Below are 19,688 nucleotides of genomic sequence, written 5' to 3'. Positions count from 1 at the left end.
CATATCTCCTGAACTATCTGTGGCACCACCATATAATTTATAGGTGCATTTAGCAGCATATATGGACACTGTCTGCGAAATTTATTGCGAATGGAATTAGTGAGTTTTAAACGTCATGCACGAGGCGGCAGTTTTTCACGCACCCAGTTGTTTATGGCGTCATCTCCTCAACTATGCTAGGTAGGTAGTCATTACCCTGACACTCAGTGTTACCTGACAGTAAGTAACAGGTGTACCACGTTTCCTTGAAATTGGTACAGTGGTTCACGAGGAACATACATACATACACACAGGGCGACTTTTAGTGGAATGACACTATATAACAGATAGCGGGAAAAGCAGACATCAGACTCAGATTCATTGGAAGAATTTTAAGGAAATGTAACTCATCCACGAAAGAAGTAGCTTATAAAGCGCTTGTTCGCCGATTCTTGAGTATTGTTCATCTATCTGGAATCCCTATCTGGTAGGACTGTTAGAGGAGATAGAAAAGATCCACCGAAGAGCGGCGCGTTTCGTCGTGGGATCATTTAGCTGGCGAAAAAGTTTTAAGGAGATGCTAAACAAACTCCACTGGCAGATGTTACAAGAGAGGCGTTGTGCATCATGGAGAGATTTACTATTGAAAACTCGGGACAGCACTTTTCAGGAGGAGTCAGACAACATATAACTTCCCCCCAAATACATCTCGCGTATTGACCACGAGGAGAAAGTTCGAGGAATCAGTGCCTATACAGAGGCTTACCGAGAATCATTCTTCCCACGCAGTATTCGCTATTGGAACAAATGGCTCTGAGCACTATGGGACTTAACATCTGTCCGCAGCTCGTGGTTGTGCGGTAGCGTTCTCGCTTCCCACGCCCGGGTTCCCGGGTTCGATTCCCGGCGGGGTCAGGGATTTTCTCTGCCTCGTGATGACTGGGTGTTGTGTGATGTCCTTAGGTTAGTTAGGTTTAAGTAGTTATAAGTTCTAGGGGACTGATGACCATAGATATTAAGTCTCATAGTGTTCAGAGCCATTTGAACTTAACATCTGAGGTCATCAGTACCCCTAGAACTACTGAAACCTATCCAACCTAAGGACATCACACAAATCCATTCCCGAGGCAGGATTCGAACCTGCGACCCTAGCGGTCTCGCGGTTCCAGACTGAAGCGCCTAGAACCGCTCGGCCACAGTGGCCGGCTGCGAGTGGAACAGGGTTGGAGAGATCAAATAGTGGTACCGAAAGTACCTTCCGCCCCACATCATTAGGTCGCTTGCGGAGTATGATGTAGACGTAGATGTAGGCCTATACGTAAATACATACATTTTTGTAATATATATGGATATACAGACAGCTGGAATTTACTGGTATTGTTTCTAAGAACTGAGAACAACTTTGGAACGTGAAAAATCTGTGTAGTCTTAATTTTGTAGTTCTCATTTGAGTTTCACAGACGCTGTAGCAAGAAGGAGCTAAAGAAGCTTACCGTGCGTGACTAGCGAAATATTTTGTATTGTGTTGGAGGTGACGCTATTAAACAGCGTGACTACAAGAGTACACAAAAAGGAAGAAGAATATTTATGACACTCCAAACTTAACGTGAAATAAAAAAGAATCTGCGTTAGCACTCTCCACTAAGCCATGAACTCGGAGTCAGGGGTATTGTACGCAGTAGCTACTGATGATACACAAGCAAAGTTCAAAATTTCTTTGTGAACATTTGTCTGTAAAGATTGGTTTAACTCACTTACACCCCTCGCAACTACGCCATACTGGACAGAGAACGTTATGTAACTTACACTCGATAAATAAGTGGCGCCGCGTACTGGTGTTACCCTTCACGAATTTCAGTTTTTGTTATTTGATTAAGAGAACTTGGTCTGTCTAAAAGGAAGAACATTTCTTCTCTCCTCGAGATTTCCGAAAGTCCGTCATGTCCCGGAAGTTTTGCTTTTCCAGTGAAACTGCTTCTTGAAGGGAAAGAGAATTTCATACGGCAAGCAAGGCGTAACGTTACACTAGAAGGTGAATTTCGCGCTAACCTTGTTACCACCAATGACGGGCAGCTTCACATGCTAGTTAGGAAACTTCTTTCCGTAGCGATAATGTAACGCAATCTTTCACAGACAGTTCATTTTTCACTTACTCCCTTTGCGTCTAAATTCAGGCACCATATCAAATACAGTGTTATTGCTTTGTCCAGTATATTACTCATACTGGGCACCGAGTCTCAGCAACTGTTATTGGTTATTTTAATAACTAAATACATTTTGTATCACCATCATTTTCGGCCTCTAGGTCATTCTCAAGTATTGAGGTATTATTAACACTATAGGTGTCGTGCTGCGAAGTTGTCAGTTCTCGGTAAATACTCCTAACACTGTCAGTACATACTCCTAACATTGATGGATTCGTAACGAGGCACCTGTTGTGTTAAACAGTTCCTGAAGAATTGAGAATAGCTTAATAACCAAAACTGTTCGTGATAAAAATATATGTCACGGTGTCCGATCTTTTATTTGCTCAATTTAAATACAAACTTCATAAATTCTCATCTTTAATGTGACAGTCACAAGATATATTCCAGATTCAGTTTTTTAATTAATTTAACGCAACGATCAGCATGCATGGGAACCATGATAGTACCACCAGTTCATGTCAACAAGCGTATCTCCAAACCGGTTTGCAGAAGTGGAGTCGTCTTCCAAGAGAACAGGGTTCTAATCTCCGTTACGACATTCTGATTTAACTTGTTTTTGATTTTCTAAATTCACTTCCGGAGGAGATTTGAGTGGTACCTTCAATAAGACCAAAGGTGATATCCACATCTGCCATTGCCAAACTGAGTTAATGAACAGTTTCTAATAACAGCGACGTGGACAGGATGTAACGTACCCCAGTGTAGCGGTACAGGGATGGATTTCCTCTGTTTCCCTGAATCATCTGTAGATTATAACGGAGTGACCCCTTCTACTAGGTCAGTGTTTCTAAACATTTGATCAGCTGAGAAAACGTTCGACCTTTATGGCTTTGGTATACATGGAACGTTAAACACTAACAAAGAAAAACTATAAAGACAGCACCTCGTAACTATCTTAACTTTGTAAACAATTATAGGATATAGGTTCCTCCTTTCTGCAAACACACTGTTTTTTTTATTTTTACACAAATATTTTTCAGCACCTCTGTGCCATCATCAGTGGGTTTTCTGTTTATTAAAAACTGTAAAAACTGAAAATATTTTAGGTTCTAACTGATTTAACAAAGTGAGGCGTAAGGAAAGTTTATGTTCGTTTTGCTTCTTGCCATGATTTTACATAATATGGTTTTTCAGGGCCAACTGAATGGTGTCCTGCATTGATAGCCTGTCATCTGCAAACCAAACGACATAAATATAAATTTCATTCATGAGTTAACACATCCCCTTATTTTTAAAACACGTGATTTTGGCGTGTCAAAATGTTTTGCGTATGTATTTGTTACTACTCAGGTTTTGTTGTGACTGATCCTTCTTCTTTTTGGTTCCAAGAACACTGCAGACACATATTAATGTACATCGTGTGATTTCTGTTCTATGTATACTGGTTGACAAGTGTTGCATGTGAGTTCACATATTCCTGATCCGTTGAGCTTGTCTGTTTCTGTTTCTAACATGAAATGAATTTTTGGGTGTAATTCGTTTATTTCCTTGTGTAGCTGTTCTATATGCGTGTATGGTTCATCAACCAGGCATATTATGTCATTGCCGTAACAGTATTAGTATGTGAGTTGTGTTTTTTTGGTCTTATTATGTGTGTAAAGATCCTGTTCTCTAGTTTGTTCATGAATGTGTTGGCTAGGAGGCCACTAATTGGTGATCCCATTGGCAGCCCTTCACGTGAAACTAAAAGTCTTTGTTGAACATAAAGTAATTTTGTGCTGTTGTGGTCTTGAGTATGGTTGCTATTCCATTAATCTGTGAGACTGGTGTGTTTCTTTGTTGTTTGTATTTCCTTCCAACATCTTAAAAAAACACACTCACTGTGTAAATTTGAAAAGAACGTTTTCAGCCTGTATATAGCTCGATACATACGTTTATGCATGAACTTTTTTAACGTTAAGACAATATACTCTCTAATATTGACGCATAATTTTTGATGAGCACTTTTGGCCATGGGGATAATTCATTGCCCACAACGCTTATTTTGAAAACAGGAGTTGCCAGATGAAAATTAGATTCCAAAGACAGCTATTTATTATTAGAGTTATTTCTATCTTCCTATAGTTCCTATGCAAAATTGAAGGCAACATGAACAACTTGTTCGTTTAGAGCGGCAAATGCGAGGGCGGGCTGAAAAGTATTATTGACAATCTACATCTTGATTTTTCATGTCAATATATTCGCAGCGCTATGCCGCTAGAGGGCTCAGAAGTGTAGCGTATAATATGACCGTGTGTAACGTAACTATGTCGGTGCATGAGACACAGTAATTAAATTTCGAATTCGAAGAATTTGTCCCCACATGCGACTCCCTCTCCTTCAGCATGACACACGTGTGCTGCGATCAGTCTCGGCTTGACTCCACCCGATTTTCATCTGTTTCCAAAACTTTAACCTTCGAGGACTTCACTTTGACAGTGTTGAAGCGGTGCAAGCGGAGGGGAGATTGTGGTTCCATCAACAAAGTCAAACATTCTACAGTGACGGTATCAACAAACTGGTCTGTCGTTGGGAGAAATTTGTTTGCTGCCAAGGTGACTATGTTGAGAAATAATATGTAGACACAAAGAACAAAGATGTAAAATGTTAATAACGTTTGTTTTATTTAAAAATCTGTTAGAGTTTTCACATAAAAAATTGTGAGGCATTACTTTTCTGCACGCCTTCGTACAATCCTTGCTTGAAAATTGTGGCGAAATGCAGAAAGACCTGCAGGGGATTCATGTCTGGTGCAGGTATTAGTAGTTGATCCTCAACGTATACAGATGTAACGTATTGTGTATAGATTGGCACACAGACCCATTACCGTATCATTACACGACCGGAGAACAGCTACTGTAAGGAGTCACATCCATAACATATCCAGTATTCGTATGGAGCAACTTACAATGGAGTGATCACATAAAACTAATCGCAGGTAAGGCAGCTGTCAGACTGTGACACCAACAGCCCTCTGTGCAGGATTTCAGCCCATGACTCAAGGCAGGGACTTTCGCAACAAAGATGGACAGCGCCTCCATAAATACTCGCCACTGAGACCCCAGCAGTACCTTGTCTTCTAATAGTACTGATGTCAAGACATACACCACGCCACCCATTGGTCCCATCGGGGCTAATCAACGTCGTCTATTTCTAGCGGTATTATCAGCTAGCTGTTGGATTATAAGCCACAGATAGACCTTCCGATTCTGGGTCTCGATCCAATGCCACTGAGAGAGTACCACCAGCATGGTGAATTAATCCAGTCTCTCAGTGTCTCCAAAGGCTCCTGGATTCGGTACCAACTCAGCAGTGGGCCATGTGCCTGAGCAGCCGGAACAGCCAGCTATTCAGCACACGCGCTGCAGCCTCCAGGACGCCTGACTTTAGCCTTGCGTCTGCAAGGTTGCGACGCCGACAACTAACATGCTGAGGCAGGCATCCTTGTGCTGCTGTAGCCAGGCATGGCTCCATGTTCTACGCTGAGGTAACAGTCACTGCCTGAGGGCCTATGCACGCCACTGAGTTGCCACTATCAAGCTCTGTATGAACATTTTGCTGAATAGAGATTTTTATTCTTAAATGAGCTCTCCTGATTCCATGATTGCCGGGCAGTTGTTATTATGTAACCCGTCGCCCTGTACACGCCATCCTGAGACGATCATCCTGACATTAACTGTGTCTGCAGCCCAGACCCTATCACACGTGGTTTCAGAAGAAAGCCAGTGACAATGAGCAGCGTCTTGGGACATCATCCAGCACATAATCTCAGCGTTGTGAATGAAAACGAACTTTTTTTTACTTCTTCCTACGCATTTATGTTGTCAGTGCCAGATCATAACGATTGGAAATTTGGTTGGAAAGTCTGATTGGGGAAGACAGCCTCAGGTAGTGATTGATGGTTGGTTTGCACCTAGTTAGGTGCGAGCAGTGCAGTTTTCTGGGGCATAGTGCTCAATCTTTGCCAGTGATCTGTTTAAAGTGTAGCAGACCTAGCCATAAAATGTAAAGAATGCGTATGGTTAGTGCTCAGGTGTGGGCACCAGGAATGTCTAATAGAAAGTGTAACGATGATATTAGTATTAAGTCCTTTCCTATGGTATTTTTCCTATTGTTGTATATACAGGCTTTACAATGTGTAAACCAGGGGAAGGTGTTTATCACTAAAGTGGTTGTTTAGGCTTTTCTAGAACAGATGGAACAAATGTGGGCAGATAACACAGACTGACAAAAACGGGTAGATACGTTAAGAGTGTTGGATCCTCATCCAGTACGTTGGCATCCATCCTAGATGCCTGTACCGCTTTCCTACTTTCTCGTTTTGTGGGTAAAACAGGAGAAGGTATGTTAGTGATAGCAAACAATCTGTTTTCAGCTGCAAAGCTGGGATATTGGTCAGAGGAACAGTTGCTACGTATGACCAAGTTACAGTTGGCGGTGGAACCGAAAACATACGAGATGTTTGACCAGGAGCTAAGAAAAACACAGATTTTGAAGTTCTCAGTGCAGGTAGGGAATATTACAGAGATATATAAGGAAGACTAGAATTAGAGATTAGTGGAAGTATCCAAAAGGCTATCACAGAAGTAGCAACGTCGAGGTGTTGTGGGCAAGATAAGGAAGCTTCATGTAAATACATATGAGATGATGGAAAGTGATACACTAATCTGCAAGAAGCAGAACATAAAGCCTTACACACATTTTTGCGATGTTTTGCACTCATTGTGTCGAGAAGATACGAGGAGATTTCCCTAAAGACTTACCTGGAGTCATAGGAATGCCAATAGCATTGGAGGACATGGATATGGTGACCTGAGTCTGTGGTAAAATGTCCCGTCCACCCCCACCCCACTCCACCCGCCACTGCCACCCCGATGTCAAATGCTACTGATGTGGTCGGACAGGAAGGAAATATAAGTTTTTATTGGACATAAGTGTGCACATAATACGAACTATAGTGAGTGGATGGTAGGTTTCAAAGTAGGGGTAAAGGGTTTCCAATGTATAGGTGATGCTTACTGCAGAATCTGAGGGCTAAGTTCCCTATATGAACAGCAGTCAAAAATCAATGTTGGCAAACGGACAGTGGAATGTTGTAGCAAATCATTTCATCTGGGGGAAACTGCTCTCAGTGTCAAGTCTGCCACATCGTTAAATCGTTCATCCTGCACGCAAGGTGAATCAATTAGACTATGTTCAAGGCTACTGAAGATTAATTAACGTGATAGCATACCACAAGATACAGAAACACTACGATGTAGTGAGCACAGGAACTGATTTGCCAGGAAACATATTATGTGCAGTTGAGCTGCTAAAAGAGAATAATGAGTTGGATAAGGCACAGTACACAAATGTGTTGCATGCATACAGGAGGCAGACAGTGAGCAGGTATTGCTTGGACTTGTCTAAACGGTTGTTGGTCCCCAATTTGGAGATTTTGGAGGAGGATTATATGGATAGGATAAATTCAGACCCTAAAAAAAGTAAACACCAAAGGGGGAGACAAAGAAATTCTTTACTCGTTGTCAAGATCCATATGAAGTGAGTGAGATGACTTCACTGGTAAAAATGAAGCTAGAACTTCCTACTTCTACTGTGGTCGTCTAGGTTGGGTATATCTATCCCTTTTAGGGGACGCTAGACACTTCATGGCCATTACAGCTATCAGTCTCAAAAAGTGCAGATGCTGTAAAGAGGGGCAAGCATTACAGCAGGTAGACAAAACCTCACCTGCACGACCGATGCTTACTTTGCCTTATGTGTTCAGACCTAGGTTGGGAGAGTTACTGAGTCTTCCTACTGCACCTAACACCAACAACAGAGATGGCTACATATAGCATCACATTATCGGCACTGTTGCACTTCTACAGCTGCAAATTGGTAGGCTTGATGCAGATATGACCTCTGGAAGGTGGGATACTTCTCAGCTGGCAAGAAGATGTGGTCGAATCAGATCATCAATGGGTGCTGAAATTGACACACCCTAAATGGATGTTAAGGAATGAAGTGTGGAAGCTCGATGAATCTTTCATTAGGTTACACCAAGAAGCTGGAAAGAAGGGGTTACTAAGTGAAGTGCAATGGGAGTACCAAGTGCTGCGAGTTTCTTAGGATAATCTTCAAGAGCACTTACAACAGGCTATAGATTTGGTTCCACAAACTCTGAAAAGACAGTAACATGGGCGGATAGATGCAGAAGAGAAGTTGTTTAAAACTGGGTTCAGAACAGTTGATGTCGACAATATAAGGCAAGTAAAGTACACATCGTTTCAGGTGCAGAGGGAAACAGAAGGTACCAGAGTCCTACTGGAATGACCTACTACGCTGCTGAAAAACCTGGAGCAAGGGATGTTAAACAATACCAGGCTGTTGTGGGGATTAACAGCAGAGATGACTAGCTGTGTAAGAGCAACAACTAGTTCACTGAATCGAAATTTGACCAAATTTCATGTCTGGCTAGATCTACTGGATACCTGGTTAACCATGGCAAGGCTCCTATGCACTCATGTGATAGTGTGGGGGATGCTCATGTACGAAGAGATGAGTCACAGGAAGTCATGCACCATGTGGTGCATGAAAAGCTAGTCCCTGTCTTCCCACCAGTGAATTAATTTCCGACCAGTCTACACCAGGTAGGAAATGAACTGGCAGCTGTGCTGGAATCTGTTGTAGCTCCTGATGACAAATTCTTGTCGCTCTGCCACCATCTCTTATCAGTGGAGACCAGCAGTGACACACATACCTTCACATGCTAGTATAAGGGGCAGTCAAATAAAAACAAGACACATTCAGAAAAGCACGTAAACTATTTATTATTTCCAAACTAATCGCCATAACATTTAGTTCATTTATCCCACTGTGAGACACGAAAGTTAATACCATCATGGGAAAATTTTTGCAGCTGCATACAGAACCAAGATTGTACCTAGGCATGCACCTCTTCATCTGAAGCAAATCGATGGCCGTGGATGTCTTCCTTCACTAATGCTAAAATATGGAATCAGATGGGGAGAGATGGGGACAGTATGAAGGACGTGTAAGGGCTTCCAGGCGAAGCTTCTGGTCTTCGTTTACATAATGTCTGTCAACAGTGGATAATCACACACCTTCTTGCAATCCATTACACACCAAATGAGTGGGTCACATCTAACTTTTGAGCGGTGTGGGTGTACCAGCTTCCACAAACCATGTTACGGGATGAACAAAGAAGACAGTCAGTGTGGATTACTAAGGGTGTAAGCCAATGTAAATAGTACCATGTCATTTTGGACTGAATCTTCCTGAGAAGAAAGGAGTGTTGTGGCAACACCTCTCTATTCAGGCTTTGCAACCCATGACGAGGTGGGCAAGTACGCTTCCTGTGAATACCTTCAGTGGGGGCTGGAATACTGCTGAAACAGCGTTATCGTGCCAGAGACCTCAGTCCGATGCTGTGGCATGCTGAATTTCCTCCAATGCAGAGCTGCCTTGTTCACCTATGTGACCTACGTGAACAAAGTTATTTTCTGTCACAAAAATCTGGGTAGAGTCACTATAAATTCTTATCGCTTAGATCCTGGCAGTACTTTGTCTTCAAATACTATTGATGACGTGACATATTCCATGCTAGCTGCAGGTCCCATGTGGGCCAATCACTTTTATCTAAATCTAGTAACATCATTTGCTAACTGGATAGATTATGAGCCTCTGCTAGATCTGATTACTGAAGGGATCGAGCTCGTGTCACCAAGAGATGACCACCTTCAGGATCATTTCATTCGGATACTCGGTATATACAAAGGTCCTAGGTTCGGTGCCTACACACCAGCGCGACACACATTTGGCTGACCACCGGATCAGTTGGCTGTCCAGCGCAAGCGCCTGCCCCTATCGGACGCCCGACGTGAGTCTCATTTGTGCAACATCGCAACAGCTAACCCACTGGGGCAGCACTCCTGTCTAGTATCCTTGCACTGCCACAGCCAAGTACGCCACCATGTGATTTGCTGAGGTAGAAGCTGCTGCCTGGTGTCTACACAAGCCACCAAGTCACTACCATCAATTTCTGCAGGAAAGTCTTACTGGAGAAAGAGTTTTATTTCTTAAAGAGTTCTTCTGAGTCCATGACCTCCAAGGAGTTGATAGCATGCAATCCATCGTCCTGCATACATCATCCTGAGGCGATCGTCTGGATATTAATGGTGTCCATACCGAGACCCCATTACATAGGATTGAAAGAGGGAATGGAGAAACTCCAAAGAAGAGCAGCGCAATTCGTTAATGATTTATTTAGTAAGCGAGAAAGCGTCATGGAGATGCTCAGGCAAATCCAGTGGCAGACGCTACAAGAGAGGCGTTCTGCATCGTAGTGTCGTTTACTGCTAGAGTTCAGAGGACCAACTGTTGCTTTCTTCTAAGTGTATCGAGTGCAAGACCATGAAAATACGATTGGAAAGATTCATGATCGCTCAGAGGCTTACCAAAAATCGTTCTCTCCTCGAACCATTCATGACTGTGTAACACCGAAAATGCAGATAAAATACCTTCTGCACCATCCAAAAACTTTGCCGTTTAATATCCGTTGATAACTTGTACTGTATTTCTGATGCTGAATCAGTAAACTTTATTACAGAAACTATATTTAATACGTATCGATGTAATAGTGTCTTTATTTCTGACTGTATGTAATTGATTATAATTATGATTAAAATATTGTAAATTTCTGGGTAATAGCCAAGGGAACTTTATTTAAATGTATCGATTGGAACGACGAAATGGCAGTAGCTGTGCCGTTGTATATCCTTGCGTATGGAGACCCCCTGTCGCGTTGCGAGCAGAGAGGACGGAGAGCAGCTTGGGTCATAGAAGAGTGCGGAAGTGTTTGTTGGGCGCTCCCGTGGACGCGGGGTGCAGCTATGATCGCGCCAGTATACGAGCGCCAAATTCGTTAAACCGCCATTATTGAGAGCACGGTAGGAATGGAAAGGCTGAGGAAGCTGCAATTCTAATTGCCTGTCCTATAACTATCCGTGGCTCTGGAGACGACTCGAAGTTCTCATCCAGCAGAGGCAACTGAGCATTGTCGTCGGCTACGTTCTTCGTCGTCCGCACAGCTACAACATCGTAAGACTGTTAAGTGAAAAATTGTAGACTTCAGTGGACATTACCCAGCGACATTCCCTTCACAAATTATTACTAACTTCAATAACAACCTGTAATAGTAAAAACCTGTAGGGCACCTGTGTTGTCAATGCCCTCAGACATTATTACCAAGCAAGGTCCTTTTCCTGTCCATGCAATCACCGAGTGTCGTAAGAAAAGTGATAAGCTACTTATTGCCAGTTTTGTGTGTTTGCTGATGACCAGTTTCAGTCTAAATTTCCTGCCTCAGCATCTGCTCATTCTTGTATTGCATAACAGAAGCTTAAATAGTTTGCAATTTTGAATAGTAACTTCATTCACTTAAAGTAACAAAAAAATTTCACTGAAAAACTAATAACTAAAGATACAGCACAGATTAAGAACGCATATTTTGTTTATTCTGTATTTAGCTTAGCGAGTAGCTTCTGCTGGCTTGGTATGTATCTTCTTGTTCTTATTTTAAAAGTAAAATCATTTGCTCATTTGCTTAAACTAAATTCACTTCAATCTTTCAATAATCAAAAGCAAATTGCTAAATTGCTTGCCTTTTTTCTAAATTTTGCTTTACGTTATACTGAGGTTACTGAAAGCCAGTTTTTACATAACAAAGTTTAAGTTAAGCCAGTCATCTATTTAACCAGTAACTCAATTAAACTTTACTTTCAAAATTTAGTATTTCGAAATAAGTAATTGCAAACTCAGTGCTTCCTGATCCATTTATTTTCTCGTGAACTGTTGTGTTGTGGAAAATCGTGACAACCTGCTGTTGCCACGCCAGTGATTATTTGCTTAAATTTCTTTGCCATTACCTTTCTTAAGATTCTGGAGATGCATTGCCCCAGCGGACGGACACCGTTTACTTATTCCCATTTTAGCTAATCAGTGTTCTCTTTGTATTATCAGTAATTTTTTTTAAATATTACTTGGTATCCTCTTCTCCCATGAGTAGTTCGTGAGCGATTGCACTATATTCCACCCATTTCAAAGTTATCATCAGTATTTAGCTTCAGTTTAGAATGGGTTCTTCCTTCAGCGGATCTGTTGTACAATTTCCTCCAACTAACCGATGTCATTTTCTTTTGGTAACGATAGCTTTACTCACTGTAAAATTTCATTAGGTGTAAGCGATCACGGTCAGTAATATCGCAATCCAGTAGGCCGATTAGGAAGAAGGAGGCTACAACTGGAACTGGAAAAAGGAAAGTGACAGTGGCATACAGAGTACACTCCATCTCATTCTATTAGATGACGTGTGGAGTATAAATGCAGACGTAGACGTAGATCTAGACCTAGACCTAAAAGGGAGGCGGACTAGAATTGAATTCACTACTGAATTTTTAACCTTTATTGAGATACATCAGTCAGTATCAAAGAGTTATTTCGAGTATATGAGCACCATAAGTATGGCATCGAAATACATATGACTTTCTGAAGCCAGAAAAGGAATCCGGCTATGTAAACCATTGCCAGATACATGACGACCAATTTCTCCTAATAAGAGGAGCATGTAATAGCGAGGTAAACTGAGGAAGGGACGAAAAGAAATAGAAAAGTAGTTTACAAAGAGATCGAAGGGCAAAATTTCGAAGTCTAGTCATTGTCAACTGTTGCAAACAATATTTTTAGGTACATAATGAAACTGCAGACGATTAGGAAAGGAATAAAAGAATTGCACGATCTAAGTTTCTTTCTTTTCTTGTCGGTGGACTAACTTGAAATTTACGGTACTCTTTTTATTTCTGAATACACATCAGTGCGCCCAGAAGTTTCCAACGAAAATATTGCCACGTGAAGAAGTTTTTGCAAATAAAATCGTCTGCAAAGCACGCCAGCTCGACACAGAAATTACGTGAGGCCCGAAACAGCGGGGAAAATTCCCACTCGTAATTAGGACCGGTCTAGAGCCTGCAGGCATGGAAACGCTTGCCGCACTTCAGACACGCTCTCCATCCACGTAATCAGGCAGCTTGTTATCTAAGTTCCCGCTGCTACTGCTGCTGCTACACTTAGGCGCCTATTTTGTGTAAACGATTGCATAATTCCTAGTATTTCCAGAAACATATAACGATCCATAACAATCGACAGTATTTTTAAAAGTGAGACATGCTGGAAGGTTTTTCATAGCATGCACACAGAAATGGCCACGAATATTTTACTAAGCTCGCAGTAGTGCAGCATACAATCTTCGATTATGAAATTATTATTACGCACAAAACTTAGGTAACGCTCCGCTCTGTCAACGATTGAATATTTTTTAACCTCTTACCCAAACTGGCTCTGAGCAACACTATTTACCTTTAGATTACAGTACGTAACTCGTGTTTTCTATCACCTAATAACGTAAGTACTGTCTTAGCCTTACTCATACAGTTTTCTATTGCCGATAGTCAACTCTGAGGTGACTAGAAATCTCCAACATTACAATTGCTCCTACATGCGACTCTGGGAATCCCTAAACTGTAGGGCAAAATTTACTTTTTATTGTACCATCTACCATATTTTTGTTTATTCCAAAACTGATAGAATAAGAACTAGTTTGTCATCAACAGCTTTATTTATTATGACGAATGTACCTTCCTCTCAGCTATGTGATTTATCCCGATCTGCATATTATACTATGATTGATTTTTCAGTCATAAGGTTCCAAGTTTAGGCACCTGCAAATGACGCTCTGAGTTATAGAGAATCCAAAAGTTATAACTCTTAACAAACCAGATAAGATGACACATCGCGGACTTCCAATATATCATTATTACCACCAGCCTGCGTTAATATTAGCCACCTTGATCCCACTTCAGCCACAAATACTATCTATTTCGACGAGTGTAAGCACAAGACTAGTTGTATAAGTATTAAGAAACAAGGTACTACATTAGAAAATGAACATCATACAGGAAAAGGTTGAATGGAGAGTCCTGAGGCGTATAAAACCATTCGAAGTACAGGTAAAGAAATTACGCCTCCATAAGATAGTGTTTCAATAGAAATGACTGAAGATGGGGGGAATACAAGACAAAATGGTTCAAATGGCTCTGAGCACTATGGGACTTAACATCTGAGGTCATCAGTCCCCTAGAACGTAGAACTACTTAAACCTAACTAACCTAAGGACATCACACACATCCATGCCCGAGGCAGGATTCGAACCTGCGACCGTAGCGGTAGCGCGGTTCCAGACTGAAGCGCCTAGAACCGCTCGGCCACACCGGCCGGCGCCAAGACAAAAGGAACACGGAGAATTACTTACAGAATGTGTATAAGGATGACTACTCCCCAGCACTGTTCTATTTCACAAGATAGGTGCCCGCATCTCGTGGTCGTGCGGTAGGGTTCTCGCTTCCCACGCCCGGGTTCCCGGGTTCGATTCCCGGCGGGGTCAGGGATTTTCCCTGCCTCGCGATGGCTGGGTGTTGCGTGATGTCCTTATGTTAGTTAGGTTTAAGTAGTTCTAAGTTCTAGGGGACTGATGACCATAGATGTTAAGTCCCATAGCGCTCAGAGCCATTTTTTTTGACAAGATAGGTAAAATGAAATGAGCGGATGGCATCGTTGGCCGGGAGGCCCCATGCGGAGAAATTTGGCCACCAAGTGCAAGTCTTATTTCAGTCGACTTGCGTGCCGGGGATGAGGATGAAATGATGATGAGGACAACACATCACCCAGTCCCCGAGCGGAGAAAATCTCCAACCCGGCTGGGAATCGAACTCGGGTACGCTTGCATGGGAGGCGAGCACGCAAATAGATACATAGAGCTACAGCCTGTACAGTATGTACGTAATGTAAATTATCACCAATCACCCAGACAAAACTTTTAATCATAATGAAGCAAAGAAACAAGCTTGCTTTAGACGTGGATGCAGCACAATGAATCGTTTACGAGTTATAGAAGGCGACAATGAGTATGAACAGCCATTTTTATAGGATTCATTGATTTGAGAAAGCTATGAAGGACAACGTTCTTCAACAACTGGACGAATATATAATCTCCATTTATTCATCATGATTGTACCATTTCAGCCATGAATCCATTTTCAAAAGTTATGATTTGGTTTAACGAGTTCTAACATAATATAACACCACGAACACTTCACTATGTCCTATGTGAGGAATACTTTCAAACATTTTGAAAGTTCATGGTTACCATCAAGAAATATAATCGTAGCATAAATAGATTCACAGAAACTGAGTCATGGCTACCCAACAGAACAACAGTTCTTTTAATGACTGTTACAGCCGAACATACATCGCTGTAAATGTCCAGATCATGCAACTCTAGTTGGAATTGACTTAACTAGTAGCGCAAAGTTCATATGGCCCACTCAGCATTGTTTCCAAATTTATTCAAGATGGCGGATCCAAGATGGCGGCTACAGATGTGGGAACACTGCAGTGATGTCATTGAAGGGAGTTCAAATTTGGGCAGCAAAATAGGTCGATTGGGCTATCTCCACTAACTTAACCGCCATCCCTTTCCCCCTCCCTGCCCTCCACTTACCGTCTGGAAATTAGTGGGAAAAGGACTCAGGTGGATGCAAGTCTTTATTTTGTATGCATTGCTTATTTAAACATTTCAGTTATCATAGACAGTAGCTCCATCCAGTGTGTACACCATGAGGTCCAGAGTCCAACTCATTTAGTTCACGACGCCGCCACCAGAGGAGCTGTCGGTCCTCCTCTTCTCCACTTCTGTGATGTAATCCAAAATGGCGGTGTAGGGAAACAATGTTCGGTAATGGACTCAGCCTATGTCTAGATGATGGACTGGGAGGACGGATGTAACTGTTTACTGTGTTCAATGGATGAGGTGTCTGTGCTCGAGAAGGCGAGAAAGAGGCGTTTAATGGGTATATTAGCTGTAACCATGCATCAATACCAATGATATTTGGTGATGACGAATACGCTTCATCAAATAATGAAGATGTAGGAGGATGGGGCTAAGTTACACTTCACAACTCATGCTGATCAATGCATGTGCTGTAACTGTACATCATTCGATAAAAGTCTAGTCAGTCTTCCGAAGCACAAGGGGCAAGACGTTCACACCAGTGCGTTTGCTCCCTGAGACCATGTGCTGACCTCAGGACACTGCCACGTTCTAGCTGCAGGAGCGATCGCATACCTTCTGTTGCATTGGAAATATCCGCAGCCTTCCTCCTTCCCATCCCCAGGGCACGGATATCGTTTGTCATTGAACACGAACTGCTTTGGGAGTTATTACATCTGGTGGTTAAGCAGTGTACTGAATATTGTCACATACATAACTCGAAGATGTCACAGGAAATAAATGTACCACTGCACGAAGAGAGTAAGAGAGCTTTGCAGAAGACGCAAGAATATTTAAACAATTACACGTTTTATTCCAAGGAATACCACCATGGTACTTTAACACAGACACTAAAAACAAAAGGCCGTAGCACACTTGGAAACCGTCCCTGAGACATTTCGCGCGCTTTAGTGAACTGCTTCAGGAGTTACTAAATCCAACTGAATATGTCTATAACACACTTTCAAGAAGATCGCTGTACGGAAATTTGCCTCAATTTTGTGGTGTATACACACACTTGAACACAGACTCTAAAAAAAAGATCGCAGCACACTTATGAAACCGTCCTGGAGACACTACATGTGCTTTTGTGGGAAATACCCTTGTCTTTGAGCACAGGCTGCTTCAGGAGTCACTAAATACAACTGAATATGTCTCTAAATACACTTTCAAAACAGATCGCTCTGCATTACTTTGCTTCAATTTGGCGACATACACTGCTACACTCGAATACAGACTCTAAAATGATCGCTGTACATTTATGAAACCTCCGTAAGACACTTCACACGGTTTTGTGGGAAACAGATGTCGAAACCGTGCAATACCTGTTTTTACACACTGTGGAGCTGCGGGTGGTATGAATGTAGTTATATAATGTTTGGTTTGTAATGTAGTAAAGAAAAGATGCATTTACCGGCCGATAAACCATATGTGGGGCGGCTGGTGGAATTAATTGTTATATAAATGTTCCTATTATTTATGCTGTCTTTTGCCGTTCTCAACACTGGCTCTCTAACTACAATATTGGCAACCAGAAAGAGATAAGCAAAACGTGAAGCCTGTAATTAGAATTCCTAGTGCTCACTTCATCTGAGAATTACACATATAGCTACAGCTTAAAGCTCTGAGGAATTAGGAGATTGTCTGGGATTCGTAATCAAAAACGATCCTGTAAAAACGTTCGCTCTATTCTGAAAGTCACAGATCAAAACAAAAGAATCCACACAATCTAACTAACAGAGCAGTTCAGAGTCTAATGCGCTGATGCAACTATAACTGTTCAAATTAAATGTTTAAATGAATGCTCGCCATAATTTGATGATAATGTTCATCAAACGCCACGCTAAATAATGGTAGAATGTTTGTCCCGCGACGGCACGTGAAAAAACGACATACGCAAACTGAAGATAGATCATTAAAGTCATCCCAGAATTAACACTTCACTCGAAAATGATTTCATGGTTACGCGTATCCCGAGTAACTTAACACGGCATCCGAGGCTGTTTATAGCAATGATACCGACGCGACGCGACTCCCGACACAGATGGTGTGCTATTCAGCGTCTGGATAGAATTGGGGCCTTACTTCCTCGCGCAGCGTTCTTATATATAAAGCCGCGGTGCGGACGGCTAAGGGAACGCCTGATCAAACCGGCTCTCCCGACTAGCCGCTGGGCTAGTAATGCACCACTTTAAGTTATTGAATAAATCATCGCTTCCTTTGCTGATGGTCGATGAAGCTCTCGATTTAAATGTGCAATCAGCACACAGGTAAGTAATCATAATAAAAGTCTGACATGGCTAAGTCAATTATTTTGGACTAGAGAATTAATTTAATTACACTACACGCAGTAGACGAGCTCTGAACTTGCCCTTTGGAGATACGCTATCGCTATAGTTTTATAGTTATTCAATTGAAACTTCTCACATCTTTATGATTATAGCGGATCTCCCTTCTACTTAAATTTAAACATCCTAGCCTTATTTATTCGCCTACTTAATCTATCTTGCTTCCTTAATTTTTAAGACAAAAACCAGAAAATCATGAATTTCCACTAAAATTTTAGTTTGTGAGATCCAAAGTACTGTTTCTATTAAATTATTATGAAAAAGGAATCTAAATATAAATTTTTAAGTCTCTAGCCCTTTTCTGTTGCGCCAATGATTTTTATTGAAAAACGTCCAAATTTCGAAAATGGTTAAAGTTATTGAACTGACATTCAACACATATTGATTTAGTATTACTCCTGACATGCTAGAAACGTTTCAGGTAATTTACTTGATTTTTAAAGTATTGCGCAACATTTATGACGTCAGAGCTAGTTACAGCGGACTAGGCTGGCACACAATGGAAAGACTGATGAGAATTTTAAAAGGCGTGAGTAGGCTGCTTCCCTACAACACGAAAACGATGAAATTTGGAAGCTGAAATAAGTATCTCTGTAACTCTAAACAGCACGCTCACCACTTTTCGAGTTTTAGCTGCTTGTTTGAAGGTACTGTCAGCGAGAGAAAATTTACTGAGTCCTACAGCTGCTGTGGTGTTCATCACTTTTCTGAAATGTGGAGTGACCTTAGTTTATATTTGTTGCTGCTGGAGTCAGGGACGTTATTTTCCTCAGTTCTTGAAGCGCACACAGGTGTCGAAGCACAGATGGGAAAATCAGAAAAATTCGAAGCACTGTCCTTAAGACGAGAAAAAAGGCTGGAATTTTCGATGTCCTACAGTTGCAGGTCTGGAGATGTTCTAAAGCCACAGTGGTGGGTGAGGGACAGCTTCCTGCCTATCCAAACCAGAAGAGGATGGTCTGCTTGGACTTGTCTCTGAACACTTGAACGAAGAAGACATAACGTGAACCTCAGACGTCGCAGAACTTTCCGTAGATACCTTGCTCCTGTCTTCTTCGAACCAGTCTGTAGAGGCTACTATGCCCCGTACAAAGGATATCCTTGTGACACTCTGACATCATGGATCTTCTTGTGAATGGAGCATTCTGATTGATTATTGCTGAATTTACCTGCCAAACTGCTGCTGCTGACGGTGTGAGAGCACTGACCGCCATTTTCTGCAGAAAGACAAATTACGAGACTTTCGACAGCAAAACTATGTGTTACAGATCGAAAAAAACGTACAGCAGTCATATTGTACTGAGAGTTAAACCCTGCAAAACTGGTCTACAGATCAAGAAATACGAAAACTATCATCAGGAACACTTCCTCAATTACAATGCTCTGCTACCGGTGAGCATAGCGTAAATTTTTCCGTGTGAAACTCGCCAAACTGCTGCTGCTGCCGATATGGGAGCAATGTCTGCCATTTTCTGCAGACAGACTAATTACGATACTTTCAGTGGCAAAATT

The sequence above is a fragment of the Schistocerca americana genome, chromosome X (assembly GCF_021461395.2).
Source record: "Schistocerca americana isolate TAMUIC-IGC-003095 chromosome X, iqSchAmer2.1, whole genome shotgun sequence".
NCBI lineage: Eukaryota > Metazoa > Arthropoda > Insecta > Orthoptera > Acrididae > Schistocerca > Schistocerca americana.
Note: the sequence above shows the minus strand (reverse complement) of the source record.